Source organism: Periplaneta americana, chromosome 15 (genome assembly GCF_040183065.1).
Source record: "Periplaneta americana isolate PAMFEO1 chromosome 15, P.americana_PAMFEO1_priV1, whole genome shotgun sequence".
Classification (NCBI taxonomy): Eukaryota; Metazoa; Arthropoda; class Insecta; order Blattodea; family Blattidae; genus Periplaneta; species Periplaneta americana.
Window position 1 is genome coordinate 14,931,214 of NC_091131.1, and position 23,586 is coordinate 14,954,799.

General features: G+C 34.6%; 1 protein-coding gene across 2 annotated transcripts in view; it reads left to right on the forward strand.

The window, feature by feature from the left end:
• The window catches only part of LOC138714672 (ankyrin repeat domain-containing protein 50), a 771,534-nt gene that overhangs the window by 238,897 nt on the left and 509,051 nt on the right, over positions 1 to 23,586 (forward strand). For both annotated transcript variants that reach the window (XR_011336058.1, XM_069846733.1), the window contains exon 2: positions 4,671 to 4,713. The gene's annotated coding sequence lies outside the window, so the exon portion shown is untranslated. The remainder of the gene's footprint in view (positions 1 to 4,670; positions 4,714 to 23,586) is intronic.

A 23,586-nucleotide genomic window follows, 5' to 3' on the forward strand; every position in this document is an offset into this window, starting at 1 on the left:
TAATCGTGTAATAGTCAATTAAATCCCACTCGAGTTTTGATTTTCTCTAGTTAAATCAAAACCTCTCGTGAGATTACTGTTGATAATTGAAATGGAATGCAATTTTTTTAATAAAAATGAAATTGAATCAACAAAGCCTTCTTGACTACTAATCACCCATAGTGTTAAATGAATATTATACAGTTGGCACAACTTGTAACAAGAGAAAAGTTAATCATAAGACACTACTGCCATCTAGCGGAATACTTGTAATGATGAGATGGTACAATAATACATTTTCAAACAGTTTAGTATTTTCGTAAGTCAATATTTTATATATTATTTATTTATGTATTTATTTATTTATTTATTTATTTATTTATTTATTTATTCTGGTGTAGTTAAGGCCATCAGGTTTTCTCTTCCACAACACTTACTTTATTTCTTCTAGTCTTTATATACTTTCTTGAAATCGTGTAATAGTCAATTAAATCCCAATTCATTTTCCCTAGATAAATAAAAACTTCCAGTGATATTACTGTTGATAAGTTTTATCGTATTCATTCTTATTCAGATATTATTGTAAGTCCTGTGCTGACATGTTATTGGCCAAGTGCTGTTTACTGGCGCGTTAATTATAATGATAAATGTAAATAAATAAAATATAATCGTCGTCGGGAACCAAAGAACTGCATCTATTTATGAAGGACATGGGGTTTTGTCCCTTGTAGAGACTTCACAATGAAAGTAGACTCTTTTTGTTACTTTATTTATAGCAACATGTTTCGGTGCCCCATTGTTACCTTGATCTTCTGATATCCCTTGAATATAATTGTATTTTCTTCTGGCTGTTCATTATCTACCATATATAATATGAATGTCATGTTTCTTGCACTTTCTCTCGTTACCGTTACCTTTGACCTCAGGGGAAAATTTTCTCAGATATTTAGCCCTAAAGAGGTCAGAGTATTTCTCCCTTTAGAGAGTTTGTCCTGAGAGAAGGTTACTAGACCTATTATGTCATTGTCAGGTTATGAAATAACGCTCGCATTCTGTTTCCTTAACCTACCGTTACTTCGATCTTCCCACGTTGCTTGTACTGTATCATATGACAGTTATTTTTCCAGTCCATTCCTGTCATTCGTGTATAATATCAAGCTCTTTCCATTTTCTTTAATTGACTTCTGTCTTCGAATTAATAGAAAATACTCGAACATTCTTGATTTACTGGTTTAATTAATTTTTAATGTTTCTTTGACCCTTAATAATTTAACAACGCTGTATCAGTTACGGAATTATGTAAGGTTGGTGGAATTTGTGACAGCGAAATTGTATTTAGGCGAGATGGGTTCAAAGGTTCGCCATGGAATTATCAGACATTTGCCCTACAGTTGGAAATATCTCCGAAAATAAGTTCATCTAGGCTGTGAGTCCAAGTGGGATTGGAACTCACACCCTCTCTCTGTCTCTAGACTGCGATAGTGACTCTGATGTCATCTACATTGTGAGATTACCATTGACAATTTTGACCCTGATCTTACCTGCATTATGAGCTCATTAGTGATATTTTTGGCCCTGATGTTATCTGTAGATTGTTTTGACCTTATTCATATTTTTGACTCATATCTTCATTATGGGCTTATTGATATGTTTTATCTTTATCTTACCTTCATTATGAGATTGATATTTTTTTACCCTGATGTTATCTGCATTATGAATATATTATTGATATTTTTGGCCCAGATGTTATCTGCATTATGACTTTATGATATTTTGGCCCTGATGTATCTGCACTATGAGCTTCTTATTGATATTTTTTATCTTGATGTTAGCTGCATTATTTTATTTTATTTTATTTGTTTATAAACATAACAGGCAAAGTCAATTACAATGTTCATGACATAGTATTGATATTTTTGGCCCTGATGGTATCTGCATTAATGAACTTATTCAGATTTTACCCTGATGTTTTTTGCATTATGAACTTATTATATTTTTTATACTGATCTTGTCTGCTATATGACTTTATTATTACCTAATATTTTTTTGTCCAGATGTTATCTGCATTATGAACTGTGCAGTGCTTGGGAAAAGTGACACAAGTCAGTTTCCACAAACCTTTTTTGATAATGTATTGACAACTTACGGAACATCTGCTCGCTTGGAAAAAAATACATAAGTATTTATCCCATTACAATAATTCATACAGAAAAAAAACAAATCAACATAAACCATTGTAAGTTGTCAATAAATTATCAAAAAAGGTTTGTGGAAACTGACTTATGTCACTTTTCCCGAGCACTGCAGAACTTATTGATATTTTTTATCCTGATCTTTTCTGCAGTATGAACTTATTACTACTATTTTTGTCCCTGATCTTATCTGAATTGTGAACTTATTATTGATATTGTTTGCTCTGATATTATCTGCATTATGAAGTTATTCATTTTTTTTTACCCTGATGCCTACATTATGAGCTTAGCTAATCATTCATTGATAGTTGTCTGTCCAACAGCAGATCCTTCACTGCAAATCCAGCATTCTCCAGTTTTCCCTCTTTTCCGCCTTTCTCTTTGTCTCCGCATGCGATCTATATATATCTTAACGTTGTCTGTTATCTGATATCTTATGCCCCGAGCTTAGCCATAGTTGCTATTTTTGACCCTGATTTCATCTGCATTATGATCTTATTATTAATATTTTGACCCTGATTTCATCTGCATTATGAGCCTCTTATTAATATTTTGACCCTGATTTTATCTGCATTATGAGCCTATTATTAATATTTTGACCCTGATTTCATCTGCATTATGAGCCTATTAATATTTTGACCCTGATTTCATCTGCATTATGAGCCTATTATTAATATTTTGACCCTGATTTCATCTGCATTATGAGCCTATTATTAATATTTTGACCCTGATTTCATCTGCATTATGGGCCTATTATTAATATTTTGACCCTGATTTCATCTGCATTATGAGCCTATTATTAATATTTTGACCCTGATTTCATCTGCATTATGAGCCTACTATTAAAATTTTGACCCTGATTTCATCTGCATTATGAGCCTACTATTAATATTTTGACCCTGATTTCATCTGCATTATGAGCCTATTATTAATATTTTGACCCTGATTTTATCTGCATTATGAGCCTATTATTGATATTTTGACCCTGATTTCATCTGCATTATGAGCCTATTATTAATATTTTGACCTGATTTTATCTGCATTATGAGCCTATTATTAATATTTTGGGCCTGATTTCATCTGCATTATGAGCCTATTGTTAATATTTTGACCCTGATTTCATCTGCATTATGAGCTTATTATTAATATTTTTGACCCTGATTTCATCTGCATTATGAGCCTATTATTAATATTTTGACCCTGATTTCATCTGCATTATGAGCCTATTATTATTTTGACCCTGATTTTATCTGCATTATGAGCCTATTATTAATATTTTGACCCTGATTTTATCTGCATTATGAGCCTATTATTAATATTTTGACCCCGATTTCATCTGCATTATGAGCCTATTATTAATATTTTGACCCTGATTTCATCTGCATTATGAGCCTATTATTAATATTTTGACCCTGATTTCATCTGCATTATGAGCGTATTATTAATATTTTGACCCTGATTTCATCCGCATTATGAGCGTATTATTAATATTTTGACCCTGATTTCATCCGCATTATGAGCCTAGTATTAATATTTTGACCCTGATTTCATCTGCATTATGAGCCTATTATTAATATTTTGACTCTGATTTCATCTGCATTATGAGCTTATTATTTATATTTTTGACCCTGATTTCATCTGCATTATGAGTTTATTATTAATATTTTGACCCTGATTTCATCTGCATTATGAGCTTATTAATATTTTGACCCTGATTTCATCTGCATTATGAGCCTATTATTAATATTTTGACCCTGATTTCATCTGCATTATGAACCTATTATTAATATTTTGACCCTGATTTCATCTGCATTATGAGCCTATTATTAATATTTTGACCCTGATTTCATCTGCATTATGAACCTATTGTTAATATTTTGACCCTGATTTCATCTGCATTATGAGCCTATTATTAATATTTTGACCCTGATTTCATCTGCATTATGAGCCTATTATTAATATTTTGACCCTGATTATATCTGCATTATGAGCCTATTATTAATATTTTGACCCTGATTTCATCTACATTATGAACGTATTATTGATACTTACAAGCGGTTGAAACATTCTGGTGTCGAAGATGTTTGCTCAGGTCTTCCAATATTAGCGGGAATCCTTGATCATATTAGTTAGCATGACGAAAGGTCACCGCTTGAAGCAACATAAAATAAGAGACATCCGAGTTGCTATAAAATGATAAATATCGATATCCCTCTCGATAATCGTACCAGAATTCTGTGTATTTGTAGTCGAAAGCTGTGTCGCAGTCCATAATGTTAAGCTTGTTATTATCTCGGTGTATTAAATGTTGGAAGCCTGCCGGTAGGCTTGTTTTCATATTTGCGGTGCAGACGTTATTTCTGCGAACTGTTGCGGTGCTGATTCGTTTCCAAGCTCTCAGGTCTTTATTCCCCCTTGTGTGTTTCGTGTGTTGTAGGACTCGCATTATCTTGTCTTGCCTTGTTTACAACACTAACTCGACTCTTCTCCTTCTTGCAGCCACACACCGCGAATCGGCGCCTTCCCAGCTTCGCAGTCATTCGTAAGTACTCCACATTGTTCTTATGTGCACAGTTAAGTAGCGTTTTGGATGTATGATTTAGATTTTTTTTTTTTTGCTTTGTACAATAGCACAAATTAAATAATTTTCAAAAACGTAAACATAGGACGATCGTAACCAGAGGTCTGCATCGGACGTTTTCGCTCGAGCGCCAAGTATAGTCCGGATCGGCTTACTTCGTACCCTAAGGGTGAAACCTAACCATTTTTCCCCCATTACTACATATGATAGTGGATTGTGGTGATTTTCTAGTTTGCAGGTTGAATTTTCTTTTGCCAACTTCGTTTCGAATTTCGATACTGACAAATACTACAAATGGTAGTGATTTTGTTACTAGTATGTTGGCAGCTGAGACAAATATCGATAATATTTGTCGGTACTGGAATTCCATGAAATTAGAATTGTACTAGGTTTCTGAGCAGGTTACTGAAAGCTAGAGAAATTTGAACATACTAATAATTAATTAATATCAGTATTAATATTAATACATAATAGTTATTTTGTGTGTTGCGTTGTGGTTATAATCCAAGACTATGGTCAGGTAAGTTTTCGGACTTAGTACTAATAATTTAATGTGGTCAAACGAAATACATTTTAAAGGTTAGAGCTCGTGAGTCAATTGTTTAGTCAAATCAATCAATTTCGCATTGCTAAACAAAATACTTGACATGTTGATCCTTTTCTCGTATAGTTTGCCTACGAAAATATGTTACAAATTATTGGATTATTTAGAATAACCTTCCAATATAAAGTATGGTAAGTAATAAGTCATTTATTACGTAGGATCGTGTGATATCTGGTAACAGTTGGCAACACTGACTAGACGGCGATATTTACTATTTAGGAATTGTTCTTATGTGATCCTCACTATAGTTCATAGCATAATCCGATAGGTAGCGCACATGCATGATGGGTAAAATTGTCACGAGCGATAAATCCTCCAACGGTATAAGCCGAGCGTTAGACATTTGTTCGTGTTACAGTGATGAACTGTGTAGTAACATCATATATGTTTATCATTTCAAAACTTTGCAGTGTTTAACTAACCTCTCCATAGCACAACTACAAAACTTGCTTTAAAATGTAATATAAATGTTGTAGGTAAATGTTCCCCCCCCCCCCACACAGGAGTGATTTTGTTTTTGCCACATCTGATAGATGTTATTGGATGTAAATGTAATTATTATAAACGGAGAACACAATCACGATAATGGAAGAACTGTATCAAATTTTCTAGTAGTAGTAATAATAATAATAATAATAATAATAATAATAATAATAATAATAATAATTAGTGTATCAGTCTTTACGTCTGTAACAGTTGTGTAGCATGATTATTCGTTTTATTATATTTTCTATGACGTTATCTCTGTACTAATATTGTTATTAATCTACTGCTATATCAATAATATTTTGTAAAACGTTTCTACATTGTCGCAGTATATAGGCGGAACACTATGTATGGACCTATCATATATATGTGGTAAATCAAATATTGAATAATTATTAATTAGCAATAATAACTGTATATCGAAGTTTTTCATACGATTTTATTTATAACTTCATGTTCCTGTTTTGGTACGTTCCATTGACTGTTCCATTAACCTTTTGTCATAAACGCAGAAAATAAAGCCTTATTTTTACCGTGTGAGCAAAACATATGTGTATCTTATCTGTCGCCTTCCATACAAGATAAGACATGTCGGTGAGATGACCTTGTACTGTGCTTCTATTTATTACGAGCGTATCACGACCGATATTATCTCACTCGAGGGTGCGACACTCGACCGAGTTCAAGCGAGCGATTTAACTCCAATACAGCACCAAATAAACGTTGCACAAATGTTTGATGCTTGAGAACTTCCATAGATATTAATTATTTGCCTATATCAGGCCTGTTGCTATCTTGATTTTCACACATAAACTTTCCTTTAATTTTATGAAAATATCCTTGTTTGTACACAAACAGATGTTGTACAAATGCTGCCTTTTTTACTTTGAAATCTGAAAACAGATTTAAAATTCTTGAGCCCTGATCCCAACTATAAGTAGTTAATGCTCAAATATCAATGTTTGCAACTACTTGACAAAGATTGTGTGTTTTCCAGTAGGTAAATATTACGCAGATGTGTAATGCGTTCAATATATGAATATTTACTCGTACAAATGTTTCAACCCAGGTCGGAGCTGTAGGGAAGGTGTGAAGTCAATTCACAAATCCTGTAAAACATCCGTGACGGAACCTTTTCCAACAACGTGTTTTGTGTAAAATGATGTGATATTCTAAATTGATTCTAATAATAGAATATAACGAAAGTATTTTAATTTTCAATATATAGAGTTTGAAATGGTAAAATGTAGCCTAACATCCGAGACAACTGGAATAGCTGCTAATGTATTTAGATACAGTGAAATTAGAATAACAGGGAATTATTGTTTTTATTTCTTTATTTAGAAATATGATTTCGAAATTTAGACGGAAACATTTTTTACATCCCTCAGTATGCGTGCCTACACACTGTTTAATAACTAGGGAGCGGATTTTTATGTGCTAAAAAATTTAAGTATATTTACTTTTTATGTGCTAAAAAGTACGTAAATATTTGCTAAAAATAAAAAATATTTTTTTAAATATGACAAAAATACCTTACTTAGCTTGGAAAAAAATATTACTAAGTAGGTACTCACCAACCACACTTGAGTGCTAGTAGTTGGCCGAGAATTGCAGTGAACAACAAAGGTCATCTCCAAATTCTCCATCACAAATGCTTGCCGATTACCTCTGAACAACGACTTATACTGTGAAAACGATCTTTCCACATCACAGAACGTCAGACGTGCATATTTAAAGAGAGGAATATCCCAAACACAAACACCGTCAATTTCAACTACAGACACATCCTCCAATACTTGAGCAACTTTACACATTTTTTTACATCCACTGTTTTTCCCAAACACATTCTGGAATTTGTTCCTTAGTACTTGTACATCTGAACCTGATAGCGAGTCTAGTTTAATTTCCATGGCACGCACCTCACTGTTTCAGGCAAGAGGTTTTTGGCTGTTTTGAGTTTTTTATGGTGTCACATAAGAAGCTTAGTTTTGCTAATAGGAAAGCCAAATCGTTTTTTAAACATCCATCTTTCAGTATATCTTGAAGGATATCGATTGACTAAGCCCGAAAACAGGGAATCGCAATAAGATATATTGCCGTACTTGATGGACATGAGCGAGAGGCGAGAGATTTGTTTAAATTAAATAATGTTCATACCCGAGCTCTTATCTGTTGTGTTTCACAAACAAAGCCTGGAATAAAAATCATCTTCAGCAACAATAAACATTCCTAATTATGTGTTGCAAGATCTCTCCTCCTTGTCCATGTTAATTTATTCCCCAATAATAATAACACTGATATGCTGCCTAGCAGTTCTCAGAACTTGAGGCAATACTATTACAAAAATGGATCACGGATACACCACACAGCGCTTAGAAACACGAAGCAACCAAGAATTCTTAAAAAGATAACGTACTTCTGAGTGACATAATTGATTTAGTTTTAAAATATTTAAAAGTTCTTGTAAAAAATATTTAAGTAAAAAACTCCAAGATTTATGTGTTTATAATAGATTTCCTGAAAATATGTATTTACATTTTTTTTTTTTTTTGTGAAAATATGTGTTTTTATGTGAAATAAAATTCGGGTTTTAAACTTGAAACTTCATGTTCGGAATTTTTAACTTTGTTAATTGTGTTTTATCAGACGCAAAAAGACTATTTAATTACATAGGAATCCGCTCCTTATTAATAACATGTTCTTGGTCACGCAATCCTTCCTCAGCTTTACAAGGAACCATGCATAGAATATTCAGATACGATTAAATGAAGATGCTGCGATAAAGGATCAGTGTTGGAAAGAAAGGGATAGGAAAAACTAAAGTTTTAAGAAGAAGCCCCTTTTTCCAAGAAAAATCTCAGTGGCCCTGCCGGGGTCGTGCTTCTGTTTCTCTTAAAGATAAGTCGTCAGCTGCCTGACTGAAATAAGAATGTCACAGGGAGCGAAGTACTGTTGTAGAAAACCTGTCTTCACAGCTGGTTTATTCACTGCAGTCCTCAGAGAATCGAACACAGGTTCCATACGGAGGAAAGTTGTCAGTGTCTGTTAGCCTTTCCTTGTAATGTATTCTGGGAACACTGAGAAGTAGCCGGCCTTGGTTCGAACCCCGTATTGCCTAGTGCCAAGTGAGACCTGCTGTTACCACTTCATTCTAATAGATGCGTAATCCGTTATTGGTATGGAGGCCACATGGCAGATTAAACTGCGAGGAAGCAAATAAAATTGAAAAGTATCTTGGACGTGAGCTGCATTGAGTGACGACAGCACAGGACTTCAACTAGCTACTAGTTGTTATGACATTCATCCCGTTATTGTACATCAGTTGGGGAGAATGAATAACAATTTATATCAGACATTTGTTTTACATAACTTTGTGGGTAACACACACATACCATACATGGTAAAAATATAAATAATTTATTGTTTAATAATAATAATAATAATAATAATAATAATTAGTGTTGTGGGATTTAATCGATTAAATATATTAATCGATCAATTTTTGCTGTAAGATTAGTCGATCAAAATATTTTAATCGAATAATCGAGTCGACTAAAATTAATCGGTTGTAGTTGATATTAATTATTTTGTTAATACAAACTCATACTAAAAATTCCGACAATATTTCTCTCTCGGAAATTGCTTACTTAAAAGCACAATAATACTGTTATTTTCTAACTGTAATAGTAGTTATATTCTAGGGAAAATCTTTTCACAAACACTTCAGAAAGAGATGGAGGTATGAGGACAGTGACCTACTGTACCTCTATTGAAAGTTGAAACACAATACGAACCCCTTATTAAATTTGATAGTTTTCCAAGAAAACTTCCACCTTGTTGTCAGCTCATCTTCCTAGCATATGAAATACACACTTTTCTGGTATTCGTCCCCCTCATCCCTTATAAAATAGCCATGTCTACAGTCTGCACTGTGTGCAAGTGAAAGCGTAACTACCTTCTTCTCTTTCTAAAATCTGGTAATTCGATTACAATAGGGATCAGGCTTCAGTTTTGATCCCTGTACTTTTGCAGTTTCTGTACTGAGTTTGTATAATGAAGGTTGTGTGTTTAGTTTGACAAAGAAAAAAAAATAAGTTTTCTGGAGTTTGTGAACAGTGTAAACTCGATTATGTCATATGAGAATTTGAGAGTTAAACTCGGTGAAACGTTTGGATTTAAATTGAACGATCGTGGATAAGTGCTTGACAGAAAAAGTTTTTTCGTGTTTAGTGATGCAGGAAACATTGTTACTAAACGTAGAGCGGCACTTAATTTGGAGCATGTGAATCCACTCAGATGTTTAAAATCATGGATGAAACAGTATTAACTAGGTGAGTCTTCATACTTTTTGTTATTTATGTTTGTTTCAAAAATTCCCGGAGAAATTGACACAATAAATTATAAGCCTCATAATAAATATGCTGGTAAATAATTAAAATAGTTGTTTTGTAATATAACGATACAATATATACAGATATACAACATTTAATGCTTATGCTTATCACCGAACACAAGTTAAATTTAACAATAATTGTGTATTATAGTATATTAAAACATTTTTCAACTCGATCAAAACTCGATTAATCTATCGATTAAATTCAAATAGTTAATCGATGAAATATTTTGATCGATCAACATCAATAATAATAATAATAGTCGGGTATAGACAAAACTCCAAAATTTTTAGGAGCCAGCCCCCTTTTTCAGGAACCAGAACACTTTACCCCCACGTGCAATTGGAAAAACGAATAGTTTCATTTACTGAAATACGAGTATATTAAACAATATTCAATATCTATGAGATGCAAACATACGCTGGGACATTCGAACTCTGTCGGCTAAGGCGCTTGCCTGTCGATCCGGAGTTGCGCTCGAGCGCGGGTTCGATTTCCGCTTGGGCTGATTACATGGTTGGATTTTTTCCGAGGCTTTCCCAAACCATAAGGCAAATATCAGGTAATATATGACAAATCTTCATCTCGCCAAATACCATTTCGCTATCGCCAATCTCATCGACGCTAAATGACCCAGTCGTTGATACAGCGTCGTTAAATAACTGAGTGAAAAAACGTTGTTGGTGATTTTGATGATGATGATAATAATAATAATAATAATAATAATAATAATAATACTTGCTGGCTTTTAAGGAACCCGGAGGTTCATTGCCGCCCTCACATAAGCCCGCCATTGGTTCCTATCCTATTACTGTTGCTCCAAGATATTTGAATTATTCCGCCTCTTCGAAGGATAAATCTCCAATTTTTTTGTTTCCATTTCGTAGAATATTCTGGTCACGAGACATAATCATATACTTTGTCTTTTCGGGATTTACTTCCAAACCGATCGCTTTACTTGCTTCAAATAACATTTACGTGTTCTTCCTAATGGTTTGTGGATTTTCTCCTAACTTATTCACGTCATCCGCATAGACAATTCAACTATTTTATTATTATTATTATTATTATTATTATTATTATTAAAAAAAGAGTATGCCCTTCTAAATTCCCATCTCCCACATCTTATCTCTCGTAGGTTGGCAGGTCTGATGTTACTTGCGCTCTGCGATTGTCAGGAATGACGTAAGATGTTTAGTTCAATATTTCGCCGTTACAGCTGAACGCTTGGCCGAAGAATCCTTCCTTCGTCGATTGGAGGTTAGGACATAGAAATCGTTTGATCATGTTCAGACGATGCCCCGGGAAAGGTGCCCAAAGAGAATTAATTTTATTGCGGGTCCCTTCTAGGACGTCGAAAATAAGATTAACCTCGTACTACCTGGAAAGGAGGAATAAAACAAAAGCAATCAGAACTCGCAACCTAGACGACGATGAGTTGGGGTGTGGTGAAAGTTCGAGATTAACAATAAAAAGCAACCGCTGAAAAGTGGAAAAATCTTATTACTAAAATGTCCGTTGTATTTGAACAAGTTTGGTTAAAAGTTGCTTTGTTATTAATGTTTTTGAAACACAGCACTGCTGCAAATTAATTAGGATGTCCGTACCTCAAAGAAAACAGTCACTAAACGCAAGTATATGCTTAGATGTGCATTCCACATGACATCCTTATTATGCCTTTGATAATGTAGAAGTATTATCTAACATGGTTTACTACAGAATTTATATCAGCATTATGGTGAAATGACGTCATTAATTATGCTAGCACTGTGGAACGTGGAGGGTGTTAATTGCAGCTCATGTACAGAGAGCCAGCTTTACTGCAACTATATACTTGATGCTCGTCTATTGCTATAGGATGCTTCCAAACTATTGGACGATTGTACATTGTAGATGAAACAACCAACGTTTTGAGACATCCGAAATATTGTGAACTGGAAGCACAGTATTTTAATGAAACCTGTACAAGGATGTTAAAACTTAGAGGGTGGCATCAGGGAGATGTTTTCAGTGAGATGTTTAATATTTGAGGACTTTAACAATAATTTATACAGCCAGTTAAATCAATCTTATGTAGGCCTATACTTACAAATGACTTTTAAGGAACTCCCAAGTTCATTGCCGCCATAACATAAGCCAGCCATCGATCCCTATCCTGTGCAAGATTAATCCATTTTCTATCATCATATCCCACCTCCCTCAAATCCAATTTAATATTATCCTCCCATCTACGTCTCAGCCTCCCCAAAGATCCTTTTCCCTCCGGTCTCGCAACTAACACTCTGTGTGCATTTCTGGATTCACCCACACGTGCTACATGCCCTGCCCATCTCAAACGTCTGGATTTAATGTTCCTAATTATGTCAGGTGAACAATAGGCTACACTGCGTGCAGTTCTGTGTTGCGTAACTTTCTCCATTCTCCCATATATTTTCCTAAGCACCTTATTCTCAGACACCCTTAATCTCTGTTCCTCTCTCAAAGTGAGAGTCCAAGTTTCACAACCATAAAGAACAACCGGTAGTATAACTGTTTTATTCAAATTCAAATTCTAATTCATTCACAATTTACATTTGAAACGATACATATGAATAGATACCCGAAATGAGCATATGCTCGTGCTCGGGTACAGTCCAGTAGTCTACATAGTCTACATAAATTCTTTCTAACTTTCAGATTTTTTGACAGCAGACTAGATGACAAAAGCTTCTCAACCGAATAATAACAGGCATTTCCCATATTTATTCTGTGTTTAATTTCCTCCCGAGTGTTATTTATATTTGTTACTGTTGCTCCAAGATATTTTAATTTTTCCACCTCTTCGAAGGATAAATCTCCATTTCGTACAAAAAAATAGGCTTAAGGACTTTACTAATAGACTGTAATTATACACAGTATTTAAAGGGTGTAAATGATGTGTTGTTATTGAAGTGTTGTATCAGTGAAGTGTGTTGTGTCAGTGAAGTGTGTAGTGTAAGTGAAACGTGTTCCTGTCAGTGAAGCTTTATAGTTTATAGTGGCAGTGCAAAGTATTTGAACAGTGAAATGTTTTTGGAGTGTTAGTGAAATCAGGATAGATTCAGTGAAATGTGTCGTAGTTCCAGTGCAGTGAGTGAGTTGACAGCGAAATGAGTGTAATGTTGAAAGGTACTTGTGCAGATATGAACATATCATACTCGTGGGTTTTAGTTCGATCTCAGGTTTAAGATACAAATTAGATTTGTTTCAAATGTTATTTTAAGTGATCGTTTTATTTAATTTATAAAATTCCCTGTTATTATTATTATTATTATTATTATTATTATTATTGTTATTATTATTATTATTATTATTATTATTATTATTATTATTATTATTAATTATTGTTAGTATTAATTATTAGTATTATTATTAATAATTGTATTTTACTTAATAAGTTTATTATTGTCATTATTGAGTGTAATTACTTACCACTGCCACTGGGTATATACCCATTGCAGTGTGAATAAATACATACATACAATATTCTGGTCACGAGACATAATCATATACTTTGTCTTTTCAGGATTTACTTCCAAACGTATCCCTTTACTTGCTTCCAGTAAAATTCCCGTGTTTTCCCTAATCGTTTGTGGATTTTGTCCTAACATATTCACGTCATCCGCATAGACAAGCAACTGATGTAACCCGTTCAATTCCAAACCCTCTCTGTTATCCTGAACTTTCCTAATGGCATATTCTAGAGCACAAATATAAATCCGCTTTAACGTAGAGATAAATAAAATTAGAAGCAAGCAATTGAAAATATGATTTTCTTTTGAATAAGCTGGTATATAATACCTGGTGAAGGCCTCCTGCGCTCCACTGGCTGTCGGTTTATTGAACCAGCAGCCTGTTGAGCATGTCGTTACACACGGCATGCAGATTGCTATACACACAGCACGCCATTCGGCTGCAGACTCTCATTTCCTCTGCATTGTAATAACACGAGCGTGTGCGGGCCCCAATGCAGATAGCATATTAAACCCACTCGATTTCACCTCCAGTTTACGAAATATAAAGAAAAAATATTGTGGTGTGAGGAAACCTGATCTCCATTTTCATGGAAATATATGTTTCCAGAATCCGTAATAGGCCTACTGAAAAATAGGTGTAATCTATCTGCACCTATTTCTTCCAAACTCTTGGTTGAACGTTGTTGTTTATGTTTAATATTGTGACGGCCACGTGAGGTTCGATCTCACGACCGACGGTGGAAGGGCACAGGGGGTGTATTACGGCAACGCGGCGAGGGGAGATTGCGCGCGCATCTGCTACTTCCGAGTGAGGAAGGAAGCAAACTGCTACGTGCGGAGTGAAGGGGGGGACGGACCCTCCCGAATCGTCCAGAAGTCCGTCGAAGTGGAGATATCCAGATAATTCGAGAGAGCTATCTCTGGACACCCGTAGAAATTTCTCGTAACTATAGTTTAGTTATGAAAGAAGAAACGCGAGTAAACTTGAGCAGTTTTAGTCAGTCGGTCAGTAAGCCAGTGTTGTTACAAGCAGTGAAGCCAGCTTCGAGACCAGAGCGCGACTTGAGTTGTGTCCGTAACTGTGGAGCCTGAAGCCCGGAGTTCGAGTGCAGTGGACCGCAGTTGGGGGACCTGGGTTCGAAGTTCAGCGGATCGTCTCTGAAGGTCTGGGGTTCGAGATTCTGTGAACGCGAGTGACTGAGCTAGAAGAACTAGCCAAGACAAACGAGCTGTGAACTGAGAACTGACAGTTCTGTGTTGTAAATAGTGCTTTGTGAACATTAGTTAAGATTAACAGTTCATTGTTGTTCGTAATAGTCCAAGTAAATTGTCATTGCCGTCTGTGGAGTGCACTAACGAATACTGTGTTACTGTGTGGAGAGCAAATCCCATTGTTGACGGGAGTGAAATTAAATTGTAGAAAGTGAAGCGTTATTGTTGAGATAATAAAATTACATTGTTGTTCAGTATAAAAATTTACAATATGTACGAGAATTGAGTTAGATGAAATATAATAAAAGCTAAAGGTATTCCCTATACAGGGTTAGTTAAAAGTCCCGCACCACCTAAATAACTTTTGAAGCATGCGGTTCAGTGATATGAAACTTGGTATGTGAGGATAACCATATACTAAGAACTCAATAATGGTATTATTGAGTTTTTTCTACTTCCGGTTTAACCGGAAATAACTCCAACTCTCTTATTTTAAATGGAACACCCAATATAAATTTATTTTTTTAATAGTGCTTATTAAGAGCTTTTCAAAAAGTACCCACACTCTATACTTCTGTACAAATTCAGTGTTGCTAAGTCAAGAAAACAGAAACGTCTATCGAATATTAAAATAATAAAATACTTCTTCCTTAACAAAAACAAAACAAAGCTAGCTCACCTTCTAAATTATGTGTTCAAATTGGTAGCCCTCAGCTGCTTTACAATGTGTCACTCGATCATAGAAACCATTTAAGGTATGATTTAACCAGGCTTTAGGAATATCTTGCACCACTTCCATTTTTATTAAACACTGAATTTGTACAGAAGTATCGAGTGTGGGTACTTTTTGAAAAACTCTTAATGAGCACTATTAAAAATATATATATATATATATATATATATATATATATATTTATTGGGTGTTCCATTTAAAATAAGAGAGATGGAGTTACTTTCGGTTAAACAGGAAGTAGAAAAAACTCGGCAATACCATTATTGAGTTCTTAGCATATGGTTATCCTCACATACCAAGTTTCATGTCACTGAACCGTATGCTTCAAAAGTTATTTAGGTGGTGCGTTTATTATTTTAATATTCGATACACTTTTCTGTTTTCTTGACTTAGCAACACTGAATTTATACAGAAGTATCGAGTGTGGGTACTTTTTGAAAAGCTCTTAATGAGCACTATTAAAATATATATATATATATATATATATATATTGGGTGTTCCATTTAAAATAAGAGAGTTGGAGTTATTTCCGGTTAAACCCAACTATTACCACCCAACTATTACCAATTTAAGTAATTACATATCACCTTAATTAATTACATACCAACTTAATTACATATCATCTTAATTTATTTACATGTCAACTAAATTACATATCATCTTAATTAATTACATATCAACTTAATTATATATCAACTCAATTAATTACATGACACAACTTAAATATTTACACTGCACTTCCAATTACATTTCCATTTTAATCTTTTCAACCTTTCCTTAAATGTATTGATTTTAAGAGGACCACCCTGAAAGATTGCCGCAGGTAAGCTGTTCCAGTCTACTATTGTGCGGTTAATAAAGGAAAATTTTGCCACGTCCGTACTTTGTTTTCTACATTTAACCTTCCTAATATGATCAGCGATAGTGATAGTGTGTACTTCGTGAAATATTTTTCTACCACCTTGCAAACTGGACGACTATAAATATTATCATATAACATCGTTAGCTGAAGAAAGTAAGAAGAGGTGGTGTTGAAATCAGATTTGTTATTAATATGAAGTTAGACTTTCATATCTTCCTTTATGGCAATTTTGAGAGAGTTTTCTCGGCGTATATCAAGGACTTTATTCCAGCATTTGCCTCTTTTTCTTCCCCTACGTATTTATTGCTTTGAATTCAGAGGTGTGGGAATCAATTTTGCGGTCTTGATATTCCGCGATTGTCTACAGCTGTTGCCGCCGCTGTGTGTAACTCCGGCACCACCCGGTGCGCTCCGTGACGTGGAGGGGTGGCTGGCTAGCGACTGCGGCCGCGGTTTTTGGTCTGCTCTGTTGTGTCTGATGTCATTATGCCAAAGCGACAAGATACCACATTTAACAGTGTCTGATGATCTAATTACAACTATCACATATTGTGATATACTTAATATGAGTTTATGGTGACTATTTCATTTATATGACGTCATTCCATTTTCGACCAATGAAGTGTAATGAAATTTTGAATTCCAACCAATCACAGTCAGACTTTGCGATAATTTTTGCAGCTAGATTTATCGCTATCAATTTATCGAATGGTCGTTCTTTTGTTTAGTCATTGTCGCCAACTGTTTCCCCGTGAATTCATGATCATGAATACATTAAGATGCAACTACACGGTTAAAATTTTCTTTCAACTTTAAAGCAATGAATGCAAGATTGATATTTAATATCAATTGATATATTTACGCAGTGGAGACGACGTTCAAAACGGCGTACCATGTAGACACAAAATCTTCATCCATCTTAATTGAACGTACCTTTTAAACTTGATTCTTTTAATATTCTTCCCAGATTGCACGCATACGCGATTGGAATATTGAACTGTGTAGATGCAGCTTTAGTTCCGTTACACACTACAGCGAGAATGCGTTTGTCGAGCTATAAAAAATGCTTTCCTGTAGCACGAGTAAAGGTCGTTATAAGGCACAGCTGACATTGGTCTTGCTCCCACAGGTAACTTAACCTATAAAATTTGTATTTTGTGAATGAAATTAAACAGTTAATAGAAAGTCAGATGTTCAAATTTATGTAACATCATCGCATATCAAACCCAAAGACCTTGTATAGTATTATATACAAGGTCTTTGATCAAACTACCTTCCGTATGGAGTAATAAAATTCGTGTTTTAATTATCTATACAGAGATGGCTTCACTGTGTAGCAACATGTCTCGCTGTGAATAGATAAGCATTGCTATACAATTCTTCATTTAATTAATGTATTAATCAGGTTACTGTAATTATATTATAAAATTTTAAAATTAAACTATGATTTCAGCAGATAATGCAAATGTATTTATGTTATAATAATAAGAGAAAAGTGCAGTACATGTAATTGACATTGTTAAACCTCTATTTCGCTTTTCGCAATTGGCATTATTGAATAGTAATATCGAATTTCTTTATTGCAGTAATCGATATTCATCTATTTCAACTTCACAGTGCCTGAATAGGTTAAGTATTCGTAAATATCTCTCAGGTAAATATACAATTGTTAATATTTTGTGATCGAATTTTAGGGATATATTATTTACATTTTTATTTTATTCACGAAATAGTCCTAATAAATGTCACTCGAGGTCTGAGTTTCCCAGATAAATCCACTCGCTTCGCAGATTATTTTATTTATTGGTTAAAATGGTTTATTTCGGTGAATATTTTGTAAAAAAAAAAAAAAGAAGCAAGCAATTTCGTGCATATTTCGCACCCTAAAGAAACTTAAAAAAAAAATAATAAAATAACTTTTTTTTTTCAATTACTTTTGAAACAGTCCCTTTGAAACTAACAGAAAATTGTTTGCATAATTAATTAAATCCATAATTCAATTTCATTCGGCTGTGAGGAGTGACGGCACTGCCTTCTTGATCTCAAGAAGTCAGTTGTTGCGGGAAAGAGCAGACATGCTTGCGCTGCTTTCTGGAACTAGTCCCTGAAACTATGCGTACATCGTTGCCAGATACCACACTATGTAATGCTGAACGATCAAATATGTAGAAATGTTCATTTATATTTTATAACGAAGAACATTTTCACTCCTTATTTGCAAGAAAGAGTAATTTTTTGTGCTAATTTTCCATAAAACCTGTTTTTAGTGTAAAATATCGCAGTTATGAAGTAATTTCGTTAATTCATATAAATTTCGCGAAAATTCGCGAATATATTTCACTTAATTTTGGACTTTCATTGAGAGATTTACATTTTCCACGCACAAAATTAAGTTCTTATCACATTTCACGTATATCGTTAATGCAAAAAAAAAAAAATATATATATATGTACTGTATATATATCTCACCCCTGAAGAGAAGCGAATAGAAGCATATAAAATGTGGATATGGAGAAGAATGGAGCGTGTGAAGTGGACAGACAGAATGAGAAATGAAGCTGTGTTGGAAAGAGTGGCTGAAGAAAGAATGATGCTGTAACTGATCAGGAGGAGTAAAAGGAATTGCAAATCAATCTTTAAGATATAACTCCCTGTAAAGGTGATTTGAATAATTTCGAGGGAAAAATTGTTCCGGGTTCGATACCCGTCCGCGGAACAATTTTTCCCTCGAAATTATTCAAAAGGAATTTGTTGGGCTACTGACTGAGAAGAAATTGCCTACTGAAGGATGCACTGGAAGGAATGGTGAACGGGAAAAGAGTTCTGGACAGAAAAAGATATCAGATGATAGATGACATTAAGGTATATGAATTATTAGAGGAGGCAAAGAGGTAGGCAGAAAATAGGAAAGATTAGAGAAAGCTGGTTTTGCAGTGAAAGACCTGCCCTTGGACAGGGCACTGAATAGTAATAATAATAATAATAATAATAATAATAATAATAGTTTATTTTGTTTAATTAATAGTTATATATTAACCAGTAGCTGTTTACCAATCACAGGTAGGGACTATGAAATTTCGTGAATGAATTTTTGGCGTGAATTTTTGTGTTAAGATAGAAAAGTTGCTTCTTTGATATATCGCACTTGCAGTGAAATAGTGTTCTAAGTAGAAGATTGTGATATGTAAATATACGCTGCTATTTTCTAGTAAAATACTGCTGTAAAATATTTTAATAAATGAATCACCCCATGCAGAAAGGGTTTCAGTCACAAATTTTGGGAAAAAAAAAAAAAATAAAAAATAAAACGAAATATCGATGGAAATCATATCTTCATGGGTGGCTCCACCGGCCTGTGCAGAAAGGTATTCAGTCCAGTGCTTGGAAAGATAGAAACTGAAGCGTCAGGCTCAGAGTTCTATGCAGAAAGGAATGTAATGTACAGAAATGTTTTTTTTAGTTTTCTCAAAACTAAGTCTAATGGACTGAAGCCCTTTCCTCAAGGAGCGATTCAAATAGGTTCCAATACCATTTGATAACTTACTATTTTATTATATAATTTCATACCTCCAACTATACAAGAGCTATGCTTAGTTGGTCTAAATGAGGGGTTGGAAAGCAATGGTGGATTGTTAATGTTTAGGTGAGGGGTTTGGACTTTTTCCATTGCTGGTTCTCACAATCAAAAATTAAGACACAACGTTTCGAAGGGTGGTTCTCCCTTCGTCTTCAGGTAGAAGACGACGCAACCTAGTGTTGCAGCTTAGTAATTAGTAGTAGTGTCTGCTACCGCTAGGTGGCAGTAGTAGTTTTTATCTTGTCCTTTGTTACTAGTTTTTTATTTTTTTATCTTTCTATTATTTTTATCGCGGTATCATAACACTTGTTCATTTTTTCAGTTCCCCACCCCCTCCTTTTGTGTGTTTTTCATCAATTTTTTAGCCACTTCACGCCCATCTTCTTTATCCCGTTTGGTTTTAGTGCCAACATACTGCAAATGACTTCGAGTCTTTCTTAATTATAATCTCCACCGAAGCCAGGAATCCAGATGACGGCGTCTTGCCATCCTAACGGCAAACACCAGCCAACTCCTCCTCGCCCCGTTCCGTGATCAATTGATCAATCTCAGCCCCCCTCGCGTATGTGGTACCTAAGAGGTTACGTCCAATTTCGGCTACTACTTCAAAATTTTCTAGAGCTCCTTCAGGGGAGCAGCGTAACCCGGAGTGAGACTAGTAGCCAACAGGCTTTGAGCTCACATATTTAGTTTTGTACAGCCCCCAACCCCTTGCAAGGACGCGTTTTGCGTACCTTTTAAATTTTCCTCCCAATTCTCCTTCGATTTTTCGATTTTTTCGAGGAATCCAGATGACAGCGTCTTGCCACCCTAACGGCAAACACCAGCCAACTCCTCCTCGCCCCGTTCCGTGATCACTTGATCAAATCTCAGTCCCCCTCGCGTATGTGGTACCTAAGAGGTTACGTCCAATTTCGGCTTCCCCTTCAAAATTTTCTAGAGCTCCTTCAGGGGAGCAGCGTAACCCGGAGTGAGACTAGTGGCCAACAGGCTTGGAGCTCACATATTTAGTTTTGTACAGCCCCCAACCCCTTGCAAGGACGCGTTTTGCGTACCTTTTAAATTTGTCCTCCCAATTCTCTTTCGATTTTTCGAAAAAAAAAAAAAAAGGAATCGACGATCAGTCATACTGTACGTAACGATCCCAACAATAGGTTTTTTTTCTTCTCTCCTTCCTTCCACCTGAAGACGAAGGGAGAACCACCCTTCGAAACGTTGTGTCTTAATTTTGTGATTGTGACAACCAGCAATGGAAAAAGTCCAAACCCCTCACCTAAACATTAGCTATACTTAGTATTAGGCCTAGTTGTGTATTATTATTATTATTATTATTATTATTATTATTATTATTATTATTATTAGTTTTATTATTGTAAACAGAGGAAACTTATAGGTTCATTATGTATTACTTTGTGTTATGTTTGTATTGAGAGTGACGGCGGATTAAGAAATGGAATACATCTAATCCGCCATGACGTGAACGAAGATTGATGAAATAAATAAATAAATAAAAATTTCATACCTCCAACTAGTAAAATAACATTGGAAAGAATTTGCGAAAGTAATATGTGATTTTCGACATAGGACAATATTTTACTATTTTCTAAGATTTTATTATGACTCGAGCGGTAAGATCATGAAGGCAGTTTAGCCAGTCGCCATATTGGATTAAAGTTCACAATATATCAGCATGGATCTAAATATAGGTCTATATCATTTTTAAGATTAGGTTACAGTCATCAAGTTAAAGTTTGAATTGTATTAAGTAGCCCTACGTAATTTCTACTGTGATAAGTAGGGCTAGAATTCTCAGATAAATAAATATTTTATTTGCACTGTAATATAAACTCGTAATTGTGATTTAAGTTTCGGACAAGGTCACCTGAACATATATTTTAAATTTTATTTCACACAAAAAGACATATTTAGAATTTTTTTTATGTAAATACATATTTTCAAATATTCACATAAAACACATAAAAATTAAGTTTTCATCAAATAATTTTCTACAAAACCCCCATTTCAGATTAATCATCATTGCTAGTGCAGTTGCTTAGACGTGAGGATTTGGAAACGTATCGTTGACATGGTTGGGGACTATATTCGAATTATATATCAAAAGTAACCTAAATAAATTTATGGCGAAGTGCATCAACATCGGTTAAAAACGCAGTAATCATAGATTACGAAACGACGGTTAAAAAGTAACCGTGGTTAAAATGTAATTTCTGTGCACCATTCATAATCACCGATTACTTAAACATAGTTAGCTGACACTTCATTTAACCAGAGCAAAGTCTATGATGGTACACTGTTTCTACAAAATGACTAAAGGAAAGCATTCATACCACAGCAAAGACAATAGTCAACATCTAAAAACGACTGCGCTCACTCCGTTCTACATCGAAGTGAACATGTCCTACATTTTCGCGTTGCATTTGTTTGCCTTTGGGAGCTGTTATATTTGCGAGTTGCATTTCTTTGTTTTTCATTGCTGTTAGGTTAAAATCGTACAAAATAGAAAATTTAATGCAAAAATGATTATATCCCAATGTGAGGTTAAGTATCGATAGACTTACTTAATATATTTAAATATATTATATAATCAAGAAGGAATATCCATAAAGGAAAAGGATGCAGAAGATTAGTAGAACTGTGTACGACCCAAGATCTCATTTACACCAGGTTACTGTTCATTATCCTAAGATCCATCCATAACCTCTCTTTGTTCAGCCAGTGACAGAGAAAGAGATATTCAAGTATTCCCTCTTAAAATACAGAAAATAACAGTTACATAGAATCTTAACGTAAGGAGCTGATCAACAGAAGACATATGACTGTTTTTGAGTTATTGCAAGTGAGCCATTTGTAGATTTTGATAAACAAAATCCCTCCTGAAATTTTCTGTCGCCTAATTCCTCGTAAAGATTCCCTCTTTCCACTAAAGAAACTTCACGCCCACGCTCTAGCCAAGTAATTCAAGTACTGTACAATAATAATCGTCTTCGAAGTAAACATCTGTGGCTCTGGCCGCCATTTTGCTTTACTTGCTCTACTAATCACTGGTTATCTCCTTTAACCGCTCGAAAATGGCCGGTTATAGATTACTGTGGTTAACCTCCTATTTAAGTCGTAACCGAGGTCAATCCACTGTAAAAATGCTTAACCAGAGGTTAGGTGACAATTTTAACTGGTGGTTACACTAACCGACGTTGATGCACGTGGGCATTAGTGTGAAACAATAGCTATGTTGTCATTATTTTTTAAATGCCCTGGTATAATAACCTTTGATAAAATGGAGGCACATGTCTTGCTTTTGGGTTTATAAAGAATGTCTTTTATGTGTAATTCTGAAAATGAAAGTTCATTGTATTATTTAGGAACATAATAAATTATTAATTTTTTGTTTCCCTGGAAAGTGAACTGTAGGAAGTAGGCTAATATAATTCGCAAGAAGACGAAGGAAGCA